The sequence below is a fragment of the Pogoniulus pusillus genome, chromosome 30 (assembly GCF_015220805.1).
Source record: "Pogoniulus pusillus isolate bPogPus1 chromosome 30, bPogPus1.pri, whole genome shotgun sequence".
In the NCBI taxonomy this organism is placed as follows: domain Eukaryota; kingdom Metazoa; phylum Chordata; class Aves; order Piciformes; family Lybiidae; genus Pogoniulus; species Pogoniulus pusillus.
In genome coordinates, this window is record NC_087293.1 from 4,639,429 (window position 1) to 4,658,164 (window position 18,736).

The window sequence follows — 18,736 nt, forward strand, 5'->3', positions numbered from 1 at the left end:
TGTTTCAGGGCCGCTCTCCAGGACCTCCTTCAGGCCCAGCCCCAGGGACGATGCTGAGAGAGGTGTGTCAGTCAGGGCCCCAGCACAGGGCACTGGCTGTCCCACATATCACAGTGGTAGCAGGACCTAATCCTTCTGTTATCATCTTTTATTGCACACAGTGAGATACTACTGCGCATTACCATCACTCCTGGGTACTCCCTTCCTTGTGTGTGGCTGGCTTTGCTCCATTTCACTGACTTGGCTTCATTCCTTATGTCTTCAGCTGCTTTCACCTTCCCAGGGGGTAGCCTCCAGTTCGGGATGTGAGAGAAGTTATAAGGATGTTGTGAAATAAAGCCTGAAGAAGTCCACTGAGCTTCATAAATGAGCAGGGTAAAATCCATGAAGAAGATTCAGTGTTAGCGGGAGCTGTGGAAGTAAAGGAAGCCAAAAAAGCCTCCTGCCACCCGCTCCCACTTGTGCTCCAGTTCAGCCATTGCCAGGAATGGTGGCTTCCTCAGGCCCACAGCCTCAGCAGCAACAGGCTGGTAGCTGGGTGTCTAACCCACCCATCTGGGGCTTTGAGTCTGGACTGCAGTGCCAGCCTTGCCTTGTTATTTTCTACCTTCCTGATCTTACTGTAACGACAGAGGTGTTGAAAATTAGTCTCCTTCCACCTGTCCCCAACAGGCTTTTTTTGGGAAGGTTTTCTGGTGTCTGGTAACAGCCTTGCCCTACCTTACTTAAGAGCTAAAATAAATATCACCCTTTAAAATGTAGCACAGAAATGTCAGTTAAATTTAAGCGATTTAAAACCAGAGGTAGAAATTCCCCGCATAGTACAAAGCCTCTTAATGCAAACAGTCAGTCATGCATCGCATGCCTTGATCACACTCCTGTTGATGTCATTTGTGCCCTAATAAAATCCTATAATCTTTTGCATGCCAATTAAGGCAGATAGCAAGGTCCAGCCTCTTTCTTGGGTAATTATAGGCTAGGGGGAGTTAGACACTTATGTGCTGGGGGGGTTGCTGCATTGCGGATTTCCAGTGGGGTACTTTCACGTTTCTTTAAGGGGGAGTCACAGTATCACAGTATCACAGTATCATCAGGGTTGGAAGAGACCTCACAGATCATCACATCCAACCCTTTACCACAGAGCTCAAGGCTAGACCATGGCACCAAGTGCCACGTCCAACCTTGCCTTGAACTGCCCCAGGGACGGCGACTCCACCACCTCCCCGGGCAGCCCATTCCAGTGTCCAATGACTCTCTCAGTGAAGAACTTTCTCCTCACCTCAAGCCTAAATCTCCCCTGGCGCAGCCTGAGGCTGTGTCCTCTCGTTCTGGCACTGGCCACCTGTGAGAAGAGAGCAACCTCTTCCTGGCCACAACCACCCCTCAGGTAGTTGTAGACCTACACTGGTTTTGACATTTGGTGTTTTAAAGCTGTAACCAGGATCCAGGGAATGGTTATAATGAAAGATCTGGAGTTCAGATACACCCAGTTAAACAACGGATTGAGCTTAGCAACTGTATTTGCTTTACCGATATTTTAAGTGTCACTTTCTAGCACAGAGCATTTGCGCCGAGTTCAGTAAGCTATTTTTACACCTTTAATTTACGAGGTAGTTTCATTGTTGCTCATAGGTGCATCATGAGGGTAAGTCATTAAAAAAGATAAACTGGGAAGTTTTGAACAATTTGTCTCAGTAGCGCTTGTTTTAGTCCTGTCGTGCTCTAGGTCTTCCGCCATTAATATGCAATTCTAGTTCTCCTTTTTCATTCACTTCCAAATTTGCTGACCAACAAGGACAGTGGAAATTGCCTGTAAAGTTCCTTTCTTTATTTCCTGTCACCAGGGTCATCAAGATTCTCATCCCGCTTACGTGTTTACGTACAGGAGTTTAATGTCCGTCCCCCCCCCCCCAGTTGACTCCACAAATTCATCATCTCTGTGATTCTTCATAGTTGTCCTCAATTTTGTATGTATTTTTGTTGTTGCTGAAAGATGCAGCAGAAGGGTCATCCAAAGGAATTAAGCAAAGAGTCCACTTGTGAAAAGAAGCTTCTGTTGGAAACAGCATCTCTGAAGCAATTGTGCCTTTCCTTCCACCAAAGCAATTTCACATTTTCAATAGAAGGCAGACCTGCAGTGGGGGTTTCCCCTCCCCAGCATCAGATGGCTTTCCACATAATGATATTCATCGTGTTATAACTTTAGGTGAATGATAATAGATCAGAGGGAATGAAAACAGATGGATGTTAAAACAGACAATTCCCTGCCACGAACCTGGGAGCCCTCCACTGCTGCCTGGCCTGTTCATTTAGTTCATAATTGTGCTAGACATTCCAACAATAGAGAGGCCTTCTTCATTAATCCTGAATTTACTGAAAAGAAGCTTTGCAGGCTAGAGCTCTTTCCGTGCTTAGGAAACACCAGCCGAAATCTACACCACAGGCTTCAATGGCTGAAACTCAGCTAGACAGAAGCTAGCACAGGAAACTCCAAGGAGAGCAAGAGAAATGGACCAGCGAGACAAGGAAGGAGTACCTAGCAGCAACACTGTGGGTGGACAGGAGACACTTAGGTACCTTTGCAACAGAGCTGCACTTTAGATGATACCAAGGGAACACAGAAAAGCTTTCCTCTTGCTGTAGTACAGGCATAGCTGAACTTATCAATATTGCCTGCTTGATCTGATTTTCTCTCTCCAGCACCCATCCTATAGCCAGCCACACAAGGCACTGAATGCCAATCCCTGCCATGTGATGGGGCACAACCTTTTTGTAACCCTGGTCTGCATCAGGTGACAGGGGCTAAGCAATACAGATCAAGTCTCTTACCAGCTGTCCTCTGAGTCAGACCTTGATTACAATATTGACATTAACATTTTAATCACATGCGTGCTGCTGCAGATTTTAATGGCCAACTTGCTGTGCCTTTGCTTTTTGAGGAGCAGAAATTAGACCCTTGCTTGTAGCTTGTGTGAGTACAGCATCAGAACAGCCACTACTGTAGCAGTAAACATGGCATTGCTCTCACCATAAGCCTGCCCCTGGACATTAACCTTGCTGGCACTGGAACACCTCACTGGAGCAGGGACTTTGTTCTCAATTACTGTGCTCCTGAGTCTGGGGCAGGACTGGAAGTTATGAAAAGAGGAGAAAGGCAGTGCTTTTGTATTCTGTGTAGCCTAAGGCAATGTGAAAAGCTACCCAGTCCCTGTCTGACTACGATTTTTGGATTCTCAGGGACTCTAATCACAGCAGAGTAATCCAGAGATGTTTCCTTCATCCTATGGAGCTGGAAGCAGAACTGCTGGTACACTTTCCTTCCCTTGTGACATTAGAGCAACGTGAGGAGACTTCCATACAGCTGAGAATCGGATCCCAAAGCTGTGTTGTTCTTCTCCCATTAACCACATTTATCTATTGCAAACACCACAAGTTCCACTTGTGAGGCCACACTCTGCTAAAGACTGTCATGTCCAAGGTAGAAGGACAACCAAAAGGTCAGAATAAATAAACTGAATACAAAATTGCTTAAGGCAATAAAGGGAGACCGCAGACTCTCAATGCAGTTCTGACATACACCAGAACATGCTTCAAGATGTTAAGTAAGCTGGGTTTTGTATCACTGGGCTTAGCTGGTCTCTGGTGTATCTCCCCCTGCTACCCTAATACTTTGCTAAAACTATTGAGCTTCAAGTGCTTGGTGTCCCTTCCACAAACATGGGCTGCCTTTATCACTTGCTTCATCATGGTCATTTGCACTGAAAATGCATAATCACCATCAGAGTACAAAGAATCATTACGAATAATTAGTTACTTCCAATATGGCAAGTCAGTCTCATAAATCTCGAATATTTGGCTTTGCTCTTGGAAAGAGAGTCCTTAATGGCCACACTTGTGAGACTCTGTTAATTGATATAAAATTGTATTCAAAATTAGATTTGTTTTAACAGATCTAAATCACCCCAATAAATCAACATCAGCCTATTTGCTTTATGGGTTCAAGTACGCCTTTTTTTTTTGCCTTTGGGAGAGTGTGTGCTTGTAATCAATGTGCAGAGGGCTGGATCTGACCCTCCCCTTGGTTACTAACTGCTTCCACATGGAAATATCAGGGTGATTTGCTAGCCTGAGGAGATATAAATGAGCGGGTAAAGGGGGGAGGTTGCTTTTCAGCCTAGCTGGGGCAGCTCTTGGTCACTCGCCCTTCCTGCCAAACAGGTGTTGGGGGTGCAGCACAGCCAGAGCTTTAGGTGGTCTCTGCTCAGATTTTGGTATGGAGCAGCCAGTGTGCAAGGAAGGAATTGCCTGTGTCTGTGCCAAGTGAGCAAAGGAGGGGAGAAGGAATTTTAATAAGAAAAAGAAGGCGTTCAAGTCTGTCTGCAAGAGCCAGAGATTGGTGTTTGTTTGGGTAACAGAAATGGGAACAGTAGTTCTTATGGTGCTTGGGCTTTTGGGTTGTTTTTCTGTTCTTTGTTTTCAGAGGAACCATCTTTTTCACCTGATGTGATCACAGAATTCTAGGGGTTGGAAGGGACCTCAACAGATCATCTGAGTGAGAGAAAATGATAGTTAATAACAGCATATATGTACTTGACCATGTATACTCTATTCAGCTCCTGAAATGGTTGCAGAATAGGATGTTGGTTTTACCTTATTTGAAACTAAGGAAAAGGAGACACTGAGACAAAACCCCAGTTTCCCTCTCCTATAACTTCTTCAGTAGGCTGTCTTCACCTATGCAGTGTCGAGTACAAATGCTTCCTGAGATCCTGTGTGGTGCAAATCTGTTGGAAGAATTCCCCATTTGCATCCTGTCTGTTATCTTAAATATCTCCCTGATTTTTTTCTCTTCTCCAGAGATTCTTTCTTGCCTACTTCATCGCAGTAAAACTTTCCCCACCCTTCTCCTACCAAAGCTATGCTTGTATTTTTGCCTGTCTGATCTCACTCAGGCTCTAGCTGCCAAACTTGTTCCATGTGGGCAGGTCTGACTCCTGCCTGCAGCCTTGTGAAGTTTAATGCTCCCTACCTGGGCATTTGCATGTACATGGGTGAGATTTCAAGAGGCTGTGAGCCTCCCAGGGTATGTGCTGCCTCTTGCTTCGCATGCATTAAGTCTGAAATTGCCATGTCTGTTGTCAGGCCCTGCAGCATAATGATCAGTAGCTAATACTATGTCTTGCTTGACTAGGTATGCCTAAATCCTGTTGGGCTCAGTGATCTACTTAATGATTCTCTAACTTGATTTTAGCATATAGCTGCCTTCTTTGCTGCTCAGTGTGTTGTGTGGTACATGGTATCTAGGGGTGAGGAAAGTGGAAATCTCAATCAGCTTTATTAGGTGTAACCATTGCAACTGTTGGGAATTTTCCCTGGATAGATGTTGCTTTTGTTTTCACCTGTGGTGTAGATTGTGCTCATTTTGCTCTTAAGTAGTGCATTTTGTTTTGATCTCTCACTGAGTATTATCAATCAGCTAATAGATGAAAGAAAAAACCTCTTAAAAGCTCAAGCAAGCAATCTTTCCCTCTACCACCACCTCATCAAACCTGAAAATTAAGACTCTAAATATGGTTTTCTGTCTTGACCCTGGAAATTGTGGGGAGGACTAGTGAAAACTGACTCGGAGAAGATATGTCTGGCAACCTATAACTTACAGCTGTCAGCCCAAACAACCAGCTGTGTGCTGGGCTGCATCAAGAGAAGTGTGGCCAGAAGGGCAAGGGAGGTGATTCTGCCCCTTCACTGTGGTCTCATCAGGCCCAACCTGGAGTCCTGTGTGCAGTTCTGGAGCCCCCAACACAAGAGGGACATGGAACTGTTGGAGTGAATGCAGAGGAGGCCACCAAGATGCTCAGAGGGCTGCAGCAGCTCTGCTATGAGGACAGGCTACAAGAGTTTGGGCTCTTCAGTCTGGAGAGGAGAAGGCTTTGAGGAGACCTTATAGTGGCCTTCCAGTATCTGAAGGGGGCCTGCAGGAAGGCTGGGGAGGGACTACTGACAAGGTCTTGTAGTGACAGGTCAAGGGGTAATGGGTTTAAACTGGCAGAGGGGAGATTCAAAGTAGATGTTAGGAAAGGGTTCTTTGCAGTGAGAGTGGTGAGACACTGGCACAGGTTGCCCAGGGAGATTGTGGGTGCTCCCTCCCTGGAGGTGTTCAAGGCCAGGTTGGATGAGGCCTTGAGGAACCTGTTCTGGTGGGAGGTGTCCCTGCCCATGGTGGGGGATTTGAACGGGATGATCTTTGAGGTCCCTTCCAACCTAAACCATTCTATGATTCTATAACTTCCAGATCTTTGCTAATAAAGGCTGGCAGAGTGTGCAAATCTAACTCAACACATGGTCAGCTACTTATGATAAACAGGTGCTAAAACATTTCTGCAGCATTTCCCCCACTAATATTTTGTCTCTTTAAAGCAACCATCAGGAAGATATGTCATCTTAATTGCAGTATCTGGGAGCCAGGAGTTTACTAAGTATCTCTGTAACTTGCTACTGAAGGCTTCTCTGCGTGGGGGATTTTAGCTCTCTGTGTACCAGCAGCAGGCTAAACATAAATGTAGGCTGGCAAAATCACAGTAATACATAATTTAGAGTGTGTCGAGTTACCCTTGGTGGAAAGTAGGTGAGCTGGACAAGTGTTGAACAGGACATCACCCTCACTGCTATCGATGGCTGTAACGGGGGATTTATTCCCAGGACCAACAAGTCTTAACAAATTACTGCGCAGTCGTATGTCCTTATGTCTTTGAGTGCTCAGAGTGCCTTTACATGAGCTGAATCAGAAGTGGCTTCAAAGGTATTTGGAAGAATATAAGAGCTAAAATGTTGGCTTGTCTGCTTAGAATAATTTTGCAAGGAGAAAGGTAAAGCTGGAAGCTAAGTAAAAGAAAAGCAGGGAAGATTGAAACGGATCACTCACTGCTGGAGTGTGTAACGAGGACTGAATTATTCTTAACACAGAGGACTATTTTTTGCATTCGCCTCATACTGTTGCTAATCTTTTGTTGTTCTTCATCTGATTCACTGATTTAATTCCACTTCTGCAAAGGAAGTGAGAGCCTCAATTTATGAGGGGACTGTGAGGGCCTTTGGAAGGGGGTGTATTGAATTTCAGGAGGCATTTTACAAGAAGGTGGCCCACCACAATCTCATACTGCAGGACTTCCTTTGGAAGCGTATACTTCTCCCCCATAAGTCTTTTGAACAGTTTTATACCACACATGTTTCAAGAGAATTAAATCAATAACAATCTGTACCTTTCTAACCTGAAATGCAAGCTCGGCACGGCAGGAGATCAAGCTATGCAATTAACTGTTGTCCTTTCAAAGGAATTCTGACAGATATTTATAGTTTACTGTATTCCATTTTCCTGCTGTTGGAATCTAACAGCACAACTGAAGGCAGCTGACTGGAACTTTGAAATAATTATAGCAATAACTGTTTCCTTCTCTACTGGGGAACTCTTGTTGAGTGCTGAACGTGGGAACTGCTGATGGTTTTACCCCTCAGATTTTGGTCCTTACCTTGGGTTTATCGTGCATCCCTAGGTAAGAGGGGGTTTGTCTTCCATTCAGCTTTTTTTTGATGTCCTGCTCTAAGCCTCACATCCAGCTTGATGCTGAATGAATCAACACTGTGCAAATAAATACACTTCTAAAAGCTTTCTAAATTTGGGCAGGGTCAGTGTACAAAGCAGAAAGACTTCTCTGTAGTAAAAGAAGTCACATCTCTGTGTGGGAGTTTGGAACAGTCTATTAAGAGGAAACTATGCAGTATTACCAGAAGTGAATAGATTGGCATTTGGCTGCTAGGCACTTTGCAAATTTCAATATAAAGGCACTTATTTTATACCCTGAGCTGTCACTGTAACTTATGTGCTCATGCTGGTGACTTAGTAGCATAATGACAGGACATTGTTACTAAGCTAATTAATTTTAAGCAGTCTTTCCTAACAGTGTGCTTGAGAGTGACATTTGTTTGCTGCAAACTTAGAAGATGTAGATGCATCAGGAGGGTAGTAATGCTGAATCTATCAGTTACCTCTCCTGTTGGCTCAGGACATATATCTCATCAGAAGACATTTGTTGTGTGGCTACTTTAGATGCCTCATACCACTAGTAATATCCTCAGCTACTTTGCTTTCTGACTGCAGCCAGCAGAGCTACGCTGTAGGTTCCAAACACCCATTAATTTTGCTGAGCAACCATTTCTCATCAAGGGAGTTGGGGGCTTGCAGATGGCTTACCAGGACCTAGCAAGCTGCAAACTATCATCAGATATGACTGTTGCTTGACTGAGGTGCTTTGGGGAGCAGTGTGGTAGGGGGTTGTGATATGGTTAAAACAAATGTCCAGTAAATCTGGAGTAGGCTACATAGAACTGGAAATCTCTTCTCTAAACCATAGAATCATAGAATGGCTTAGGCTGGAAGGAACCTCAGAGATCATCTACTCCAGCCTCCCTGACGTGGGCAGGGACCCCTCTGAAGTAGATTCAGCTGCTCAAGGCCTCATCCAACCTGGCTTTCAACACCCCCAAGGAGGAGGCCTTCATAACCTCCCTGGGCAGCCTATTCCAGAGTCTCACCACCCTTGTACTGAAGAACTTATTTTTAAGATCCAATCTAAACCTCCTTTCCTTCATCTTAAAACCATTCCCCCTTGTTCTATCGCTAGACACTCATATGAAGAGCCCCTCTTCAGCCTTCCTGTAGGATCTCTAAGTACTGGAACGCAGCTCTAAGATCCCCCCACACTTTCACCAGGCTGAATAACCCCAACTCTCTTACCCTGTCCTCATAGCAGGGATGTTCCAGCCCTTGGATCATCTTTGTGGCCTCCTGGACTCACTCCAACAGCTCTGTGCCTTTCTGAGGATAGGGATACCAGAATTGGACACAGTATTTGAGTTGGGGTCTCACAAGAGCAGCCTAAAGGGGCAGGGTCCCCTCTCTTGACCTGCTGGCCACACTCTTCTTGATGCAGCCCAGCACACAATCTGCTTTCTGAGCTGTGAGTGCACTGCCAGCTCATGGTGAGCTTCTCAATCAATACACCCAAGTGTCTTTCTTCAGAGCTACTCTCAACCCACTCTTCACCCTAACATTGTTCACTGAAAGGCAGAAAGAAAGATGTTCTTATTGAGGCTGACATGGACTGGGCACAAAGTGAAACCTTTCCTCCAGCAAGAAAAGAACAGAAGATGGAAGAGAAGCTTTTCCCACTTGATTCTCACAGGTGGTCCAGACTGCTCCTGGCTGTTGAGTAAGACTATGTTGTGTGGCTGCCTCAGAAAGTGATGGTACTGAGTCATTCCTAGGTAACAGTTTTGCTTTGGAGTCACTCCAACTTGTGTTAAGGCTGAACGGATAAGCATTGGTACTGTAACAGGGGGGGAGAACCAAGGCACTTGTCTCAAGTTTACGTTTCCTGGGAGTGTTGTCAGAAATGACAACTCCACAAGAATCATAGAAGCAAGCAAGTTGGAAGAGACTTTCAAGATCATCCAGGCCAACCTAGCACCCAGCCCTGGCCAATCAATTGGACCGTGGCACTCAGTGCCCCAGGCAGCCTTTCCTGTAACACCTCCAGGGACAGCGACTCGGCCTCCTCCCTGGGCAGCCCATTCCAATGCCAATCACTCTCTCTGACAACAACTTCCTCCTAACATCCAGCCTGGACCTCTCCTGGCACAACTTGAGGCTCTGTCCCCTTGTTCTGTTGCTGGTTGCCTGGCAGCAGAGCCCAACCCCACCTGGCTACAGCCTCCCTTCAGGTAGTTGCAGGCAGCAATGAGGCCTGCCCTGAGCCTCCTCTGCTGCAGGCTGCACACCCCCAGCTCCCTCAGCCTCTCCTCACAGGGCTGTGCTCCAGGCCTCTCCCCAGCTTTGTCACTCTTCTCTGGACACATTCCAGTAGGTAAGAAGGTAAGGAATTGGAAGATGTCTTCTAATTTAACCAGACCTAGAGATTCCCTTTTAAAGTGTTTTTTCATGTGAGGCTCTTAGGTAGTCTGCAGGTCTCTGCCTGTCAGATCCCCTCCTCTAGTAAGGCATGGGCCTGCAACCCAACCAGTGTGGCTCATCTCCTGGACGTTTACTTCTGCACATAAAGAAGATTTGGGCTTGCACAGTGAGCTGATGTGTGCCTGAGGATCAATACTGTAGCTGCAAACTCTCCTCCTGAGAGGCCTGCAACAAACAGTACATTATTTATGTGCTCTCCTCGCGTTTCCCTGTGTGTTATGTAAATACTAATCAAGGTGAAATTGGACTCAGCCATGTCTAATTTGGTCTTGAGTTTATTTTGGCAATATCCAAGCTGAAGTCGGTTGCTAAGTAGTCTTCTAGAGGGGCCCTGAGGTTTCCTAAGGCTTTGCAGGGGTTTGAGGCAGAGTCCTTGCACAGGCTTAGAACTGACTGTTTGAATCTCAAGAGCTGGTGCTCTGTTTTTCCCAGGCCTTGCACTCTCTTGCTTACAGCAGGAATGAGAAAATACCAGGTCTTATCCAGCCACTGCCCTTTGACCACAGCTGATGTTACTCATCCAGATAAGCAGCAGCATGTTTTATTCCATTTAATCAACGTTGTGTTAGCTTTGCATCCTCTCCCTGTGTCTCTTTAAGGTTTTTCTCTTTGTGTTTGTGGCTCTTCCACCACTGTCTTTTTATTCCAGTTCACCTGGGAGCAGGGAGTTTCTGTGGGAGAACTTCATAGCTTTCAGTTTATTTCATGGTTTCTAGTTTTGTATGTTTGTTTTCATTTACTTTTATTATATATATATATATATATAATTGTAGATCTGGGGGGAAAATAGAAAGAAGGAAGGCTCCCTGAAAGCTTTGCTAACCCAAATCTCTTGTTCATATGTGGCAAAAGCTAGAGCAAGGTAAGGCTTCCTTAATGTGCATGGGTGTGCCTGCTGAGCAGGGCGGTGATTAGTTCTGTGCATGATGATGGTTTCTGTGATGAGCATGACTTTCTCTATTGGGAAATGAACTGTGAACACCTACTCGTTTTTCATAGCCAAATTACAATGATCTTTCAGCTCTCTGAATTGCCTACACCTCAAAAAGAAAGTCCCTAGGACCCTTTAGAGTGATGCTAATGAAATAACCGGGCTGAGCAGCCATTCTGTAAGCAGGAACCACCTCTATGAACTCAGCCAGTTGCTTTCTGCTTGCCAGACTTTTGATGTGCTTGATGTACTTCTTCCCCCCCCTCCTCCCCCCTTGTTCTACTCTTTTGCACTTGGGAATTCAGGTACCTTTTAGTTGCTTGTTGCTCAACCTTCCTTAGCTGTAATTAAACTGAAGGAAGAGAATTTGAAGTGAATGAAACTTTGCTTAAGGTTTTGTGTCACTCTGAAAAGCTTGAAGGCGACAGCTAGGAGGAACAAATTAAAGGCAGCCTTGCTACTTTTTCTTGGAGGAGGGGGAGAAGGCCTTCTCAGTAGCACTGCTGCTAAAGAAGTTGACACAAACTCAGTCTTTGGAAACAAAGGAGCCTGATTCTCAAAAAGTTTAGTCTTAACACTGGTCTTCAGATGCTTCCACACTTGTATCTTTGGATGTGTTCTCTAAACTAAGAGCTCCTCAGTGGTACTTACCTGCTGAAAGACATGTGCCTGAGATCTTTTTCCTTTCCTCCTTCTGTAGTTCTGAGGTTTTCCTAACTTGGTCTAGCCGGAAAAAAAAGAAGCTTAGTGGAGCTTTTGACTCTCAAAATAACAGGACAAGGCCAGTAATAAACTTGTAATGGAGTGGGGCCCAGCAGATGGAAAGGATTGGGCCCTTGATGAAATGGGAGCTGTGGGATCCACCTCCACAAGCAACTGTCACAGCTCTTTCTGCTCTAGGATGGCTGTAGAGAATTCATGCCACTGTATTAACTTCTCCTTCCAAATCAGGTGTGTGTCTCTGTACAAAGATGCCTTTAGCCTGTCTCTAATTTTCCTAATGTTACATCCCAACATGTGCAGATCCACAGCTGTCTTTTGTTGTCTTCAGATGAAAAAATCCCTTTTTCATTAATGTTGATGAAGAGCTCTTCATGTTCTGAGATTTGGGCACTGTGGTCAAACCAGTGAAAGGTTCTCCTTACAGCTGAGCTTTCCAGTGCAGTGGGACAGAAGGAATATTATTAAAGAGTCAATTTGAGCTTCAGAGCTGGGCAGGTACTTAGAAGTGCAATCCATCAGGTACTCTGATCTACAAGTCTGGTTGAAATCTTGCAGCTGTCAGCATGAAGTTACTCCCAGTCACATCAAGTGTGTTGAATAGCTAATAGATGTTTTGAAAGGAGGAGTTAAATTAGGTTCCCAAAATTCACTTCCAGAACACAGGATCTGTCTGCAGCTTGGATATTAAGGTGTGATCTCAGTCCGCTTTGATAAATCACCAATACTTGGGGCTTTTGTTTCCTTTTTTCCTCAAAGCTGCCACTTAACTCGCCTTTAGCTAGCCATTAAACAATACTGTGTTCTTCTACAGCAAACAAAGTGTGTTGGCAGGCAGCTAACACCAGAGGAAAAAGTAGTTACTCTTTATTTTTTCTCTGGGTGGATGTGGCTTTCAGTTCAGAGCAAAGGCAGGCGTTTAGAAGGGTGCAGTGAGAATGCTCTAGGATGAGTGTAGGTCTCCCATCAGCTCTGATTAGTTTTGCTCATGCATATATTTCGAAGTAAACTGCCACATGGTCAGCAAAATGAACTTAACCATTCAGTCATCCTGAGCAGTGGAAAAAAGGAGCATGTAATGACCTGAAATCCTTGTGAGAAACCCCAACAGATGTTCATAAAATGTTTCCTCAAAGCAGAAAGAAATGTAGTCAATGTCTTCTGCTGGGTGCTGAATTCTTCCCTGAGATAAAGTTGCTCAGCTTTATCCTTAGAAGGTGTCCCTGAAAAACAAGTAGGTGGGAAAAGTGCTGATGAAAAGGATGGTCCTCCAGTAAGCAGAAGGAATATGGAAAAGCATATCCATGGAGAAGATACATACATTTAGCAATGCTGTTGCTGGCTGGTTTCGCTGTACACACAGTGTTCATGGGCCACGTCCTGGGGTCCAAGCACTGTGTAGCTTGTCTGAAAGTGCCAGTGTCCTATACATGCAGTCATTTACTTGCCCAGGCTGTCTCTTCCCGCCCCCCCCCCCCCCCCTCATTTTCATAGAATCAGCCAGGTTGGAAGAGACCTCCAAGATGGTCCAGTCCAACCTAGCACCCAGCCCTAGCCAGTCAACTAGACCATGGCACTAAGTGCCTCAGCCAGGCTTTTCTTGAAGACCTTAAGGGATGGTGCCTCCACCACCTCCCTGGGCAGCCCATTCCAATGCCAATCACTCTCTCTGTGAAGAACTTCCTCCTAACATCCAGCCTATACCTACCCTGGCACAACTTGAGACTGTATCCCCTTGTTCTGTTGCTGGTTACCTGGGAGAAGAGGCCACCCCCCACCTGGCTACAGCCTCCCTTTGGGTAGTTGTAGACAGCAATGAGGTCGCCCCTGAGCCTCCTCTTCTCCAGGCTGCACACCCCCAGCTCCCTCAGCTTCTCCTCATAGGGTTTGTGCTCCAGGCCCCTCACCAGCTTTGTTGCCCTTCTCTGGACATGTTCCAGCACCTCAACATCTCTCTTGAATTGAGGGGCCCAGAACTGGACACAGCACTCAAGGTGTGGCCTCACCAGTGCCGAGTACAGAGGAAGAATAACCTTCCTTGTCCTACTGGCAGTTCAGCAGGGAGCTGCTTCAGGGGGCAGTAGGACTGAGGGCTGCAACTTGTTTGTAAGCAGTTGTTTGATGCTCTGCAAGAGCAGCTGGATGGAAGGTGTAAATTACTATAAAGTGCTGGTCTATGCAAAAAGGTGTTTGCATAAATTATTGGAGAGCCCACTTGAGCTCGTTGAGCAGTGCTCCCACCAGCATTAAGAGGTCACTTAACCCTCTGTGCGGCCCTGCTGCGGAGCCCAGTCATGCATTGCAGAATTAAATGAGTTCCACCGTTTTTCTTCGGAGTCTTGCCCAGAACTGATGCAAAGTGACATCTGACAGCACAGGCAGCGCAGTGACAATGCTCTGAGACACTAATAATAGCTGTAGAGCTACAGCAGTTTTCCTCTATCCTTATTTTTTATTAGATTCTCCCCCCTTTGGTGAGGCAATGTTGTCATCCCTGGCACCGTTTATCCTTGGAAACCACCTTTGCTGAGCCATTTAATCGCAAGGCTGGCTGCACAGCGGAGCCGATGTGCTAGGAATGCTCCCACCATAATCTCTTTAGAGAACAGCTGATACCTCATTCAGAACTTTGGGAAAAAAAAACAACATTCCTCTTGGATGATCCTTGCCAGAAGTTAGGAGCAGTGAGGGGTGCTGACGGAGGGAGAGGCTGAACAGTCTCTGGAGCAGCATGGCAGCAAACAACCCCTGAAAGGCAGGCTGTAAATTGTGTGGAGAGTTCTCTTTTCCTCTTCCCCTCCCTCCATTTCCTTTGTTACTAGGGAGATTTACATTGAAGCAAGCTCTGCAGGAATCCTCAGGTTCCTAGCAAGGGGATCTTCGTATTTCTACTCCTCCATAATTAGTAAAGGAGAGAAGATATTAGAAAAGGTTCCTGTGAGGGATTCTTGGAGCCAGATTACAATAAAAGAGTTGGGGGGGAAGGATGAGCAGCCCTCTAAATCTTAGTCGTGTGGTTGTGATCGATTTGGTGGGAACCCAGAGATAATCCCCAGGGTCAGCAACACTGATGAGATTTACTTCAGTAGGACAGAAGTAGATCAGTCCTTGGATGGATTTTTGTTCTTTGTTTAGTATTCTCCTGCTGTAGCAGTTCATTCCTTGCACCATTCCTGTTTCTGTAGGGTATTGCCCTCAGTCAGCTGTGAGACTGCAAAGAACAACTGAGGCTGCAGGATGCCTGGCTTTATGTGGATGTTCAGGTACTTTTAACCATTGATCCATGGACAGGAGAAAGGGGCAGTGATGGGGTTTGGGGTTTTTTGGTTTGAGTGCTGGATTTACAGAAAGGAATATGTGCCTAAGGAGGAACTTGAGGAAGAATTTAGGCACCTAAATCCAAGAGGATAATCCCCATTGCTCCTGCCTACCTCTGTAAGCAGCTGAGTATCACCACCAAGAGGGTTCCTTAGGTACTTAAAGCTCTTCTCTGTGTGTTTAGAATTATCCAAGTCTTGTTGATGCTGAAATGCTCCAATCTGATCTTTCCTAAGCCCTGTCAAGATTAACAAATCAGACTTTCTCCTGACTGCCTCCTGCGAGGCCCTGCTGATAGCACAGACAGAGCATGCCTACAGCATGCCTCTGCACCAGCAAAATGGAGACAGCTGCTATTTACATTCCAAAGCAGAGGAAGAGTCAGGGATGTCCTGCTGCTATAAAATGGCACTGAATATTAAATGATAAGAGAGGAGCTGTTGCACGAGCAATGGGGTTTTGCCCGATTCCTGGTGTGCTCCTCCACTGCAGCAATCTCAGCAGCCTTTGCATATTCCCTGTGGAATTTCCTTTGCAGTACCCTCAGCTCCTCTATCTCCCCTACACCCCTGCTGTTTCCTCCCTCTAGCACCTTTATGCACATCTGTGCCGTATTCCTGGCTTCTACCCCCTGCGCTCAGCCATGCCAACTTCTGCTTTCTCCTGTGGCCTGCTGCTGGGAGGGAAGCAGCCTGTGGTGTGGGCTGCAGTGAGCAGTGTGTGTGTGTTGGGTGGTTGGGCCTCATGTGTGTGTCAGCTGAGACGTTCCAGAAGAAAGTGGGTGGTGAGCAGCTCTCTGGTGCTGTCCACCTGAGCCCACGTGGCAACGGAAGGGCTGGAGTTTCTTCACAACAGAGCAGTCTGACTTTGACATGAAGCATAAGTGCAAAAGGTGGGGAACTTAGAAAGTGCTTTGGGAATGGAACTGTTACAGATCACTCAGTGTGAAGGCAAATGAAAAGAAAGTACAGAGCAGGGAGAAATTCCTGTGAAAGAGCAGCTGAAATCTCAGAACAGTAGCTGCCCCCTATATCAACACCCAGCTCTTCTGCTGGTGTCTTCATATGTATTCAGCAAATGAACACCATCATTTCCTCTTCCCCCTTGGCAGCACCTCTGGTGACACTGTTAGTCAGCTCCATGGTTGGAGATTCTTTTTTCCAGCTGCTCTAAACCAGTGTTTCTTTCCCATGTTCATTATGCACATGGTTCTGACCTCAGGAACATGGCACTTCTGCTGCAGTGGAAATCAGCCTTTCTGTTTACATCTCTCCTCGATTCCCAGGGCGTTGCTCTGATACAGACCTTTTCTTATTCTTGCAATATATTATCTTCTTGTAGAATTAGCCCTCTGGAAATCAGTATCTGGTACCAATTATTGTTCTTTAGCTGAGGTGGTTGAACCTCCTGCTTTACAGCAGTGAAGGTCTAGAATTCCTTTACCCCCTGCCCTGCGTGTGTGGACATCATCAGGAAAGACAGAAGGTTTCTGTAGGATGGGGGGCATTGGCATGCTTCCCAGCACCTGTTGGTAGCACAAAAGAGTATGCTACAGGCTGCTCTCAGCAATCCCATGGTAAAGAAACACTGTGGGGCTATTAAACACCCACTTTAAATTACACCTTTGATCATATTCCTGACCGAAGGCAGCATCACGGTGTCGTTCTGTGTGAGTGCTTTGCAAATTGCATTCCCAGATGTACCAGATCTCTGGAGAGCAGAGGGGAAGGAATGTCATCCACACAATAGAGCTGGAAAAACCTTCTGTCTTAATGGTGTCCTATCATTTCTTATCTGATAATCTCTTCTTTTGAAGATATGTGGAAAGCCAAAAATAAGAACAAAGGAAAGCATAGAAGTGGACTTGCCCTGACCTGTCTTCTAGCCTCTATCTCTTTGGAGCTCTGCTTGCTTGCTATACTTGTCTTGCTGTGACCTCTCTCTCATCTTGCTGTTGAGCTCACTTGGTGGTGTGAGAAGCTTCACCTCCCTTCCTCCTTTTTCCAAGCTTTCCTCCTGTTTGTAACAGCTTCCTTGTGCTTGTCTGCCTTATCCACTCTGTCTTATATTTTCATCAGAGATTAGAAATATCTTTTCTTCTGAGTCTCAGAGTTCTGAATTCCTCTGTCTTCCTGCCAGTGCTTATCTTGCTGCTGTATTTTTAAGCTCTAATACACTCCAGGATTCTTGAACCAATCCAGGGTAGTGTAGCAACTTTCCAAAATTCTCAGCAGAAGTGCTTTCTCGAGAGAAGGAGGCATAAAAACATCCACTGTACTTTTTTAGTTGTTGAACAGTGACAAAGTGATAGTGGAATGATTTTGAAGCATGTTAACTGCACTCAACCTGTGTCTGAGGTATCGGCGGCTGCTTTCACGCTACAATCCATTCTGTTCTGATCTATCACGTCTTGTATCACATCTAGTTCAAGGCCTCCATGGGACTGGGAAGTCTGCAGTAGCTAATTGCATGTAGTCTGGAAGGTGAAGGATTACTCTTAGCACGGTCTGTAAGTGAGCAGGTAAGCTGTCAAGCAGAAAGATGTAGCTGGTAGCAGACTGGGAGAACGAACTCTGATTCCCCTTTCCCAGCTAGCAGCAGTGGTGCTGGGCCACCCTCCTCTCCTGTGCTTGAAGGGTGTGAGAACAACTTTGCATTACCTAGGGAATAGATTCTTATCTAGGTGCTCCAAAACCACTCTCTGGTGGTGAATCTCTTGAACCTTTTGAGCTTAATGGAGAAGCTCTGAAACGCTACGCTGGCCTTCAGAGCCAGAGGTACCACCAGATTTATTGTCGTTCAACAGGGGTGGTTGAATTTCAGTGGTCTTCCAGACTCCTTGAAAGCCTCAGCCTCAAATCTTGGACTGATAGCCTAGGTCTTACTGAATGCAGACACAGGCACTTTCTGGTTGGTCCTTAAGATATCTTTGCTTATCTTACCCTAACCCAAGGGGCTGTTGGGCTTTATTGGGACAGTAGGTAATAGTTCTTCACTTATTGCTGCCCACTTGGGAAGGTTAATTGCCATATTCTGAACCAGGAGCTCATTCTTTGGGTTTATTTGTCCTCCTCTTTGGTTTATTTAATTATAGTTGCCCTGAAGACAGCTTGAAGATCCATATCTACCTTCTTAAATGATGCCCTTACAGTCTCTGATGTTCATTATCACCTTGCTCCTCCCATAACTGTTTTCAGGAACCCTATTGTTTTTTCCAGAGCTTGGAGTACCAGCAGCCTGCATCACACTGTCTCCACTGGAAGTTATTTACAAGGCCGTCTTACTGCCTTCCCTTTAAGTCTTGTGCTTTCTGTAGGGGTCAGCTCCATTCGGGGAGTGTGTTGCTTTGAGGCCAATTGGACTATTAGAATGAAAGAAATTAGATCATCAGCTGTGAAAGGAAGATAATGATGCAGTCTGTAACATTCCTTGGTTTGCTGAAAGGGACAATGAGCCAAAAAGTAAACTTGGTTTGGGGACACTGCTTCCTTTTGCTTCTTCTCCGGTAACAAATAACAGTGTAAGCCTTGCTGGTTGTTTCTGTTTGTCTGGGAAAGTAGAGGGAGAAAGAGGCAGTGGCTTTGAGCCCCTTCTGGGCAGTTTCTTTGTCTGGGAGGGAGTTTGGATTTCGATATTCACAGAATCATAGAATCGGTCAGGGTTGGAAGGGACCACAAGGACCATCTAGTTCCAACCCCCCTGCCATGCCCAGGGACACCCTACCCTAGATCAGGCTGGCC

The 18,736-nt window shown here is 45.8% G+C and overlaps 1 long non-coding RNA gene across 2 annotated transcripts in view; it reads left to right on the forward strand.

The window, feature by feature from the left end:
- The first annotated feature begins 4,199 nt into the window (after positions 1-4,199).
- The window catches only part of LOC135188918 (uncharacterized), a 54,000-nt gene continuing 39,463 nt past the window's right edge, over positions 4,200-18,736 (forward strand). Inside the window, exon 1 of one of the 2 annotated variants that reach the window (XR_010307889.1) lies at positions 4,200-4,320. This is a non-coding gene — a long non-coding RNA (uncharacterized LOC135188918). Of the gene's footprint in view, positions 4,321-10,811; positions 10,890-18,736 lie in introns of those variants that run through there. The other variant, XR_010307888.1, reaches the window with a different exon arrangement.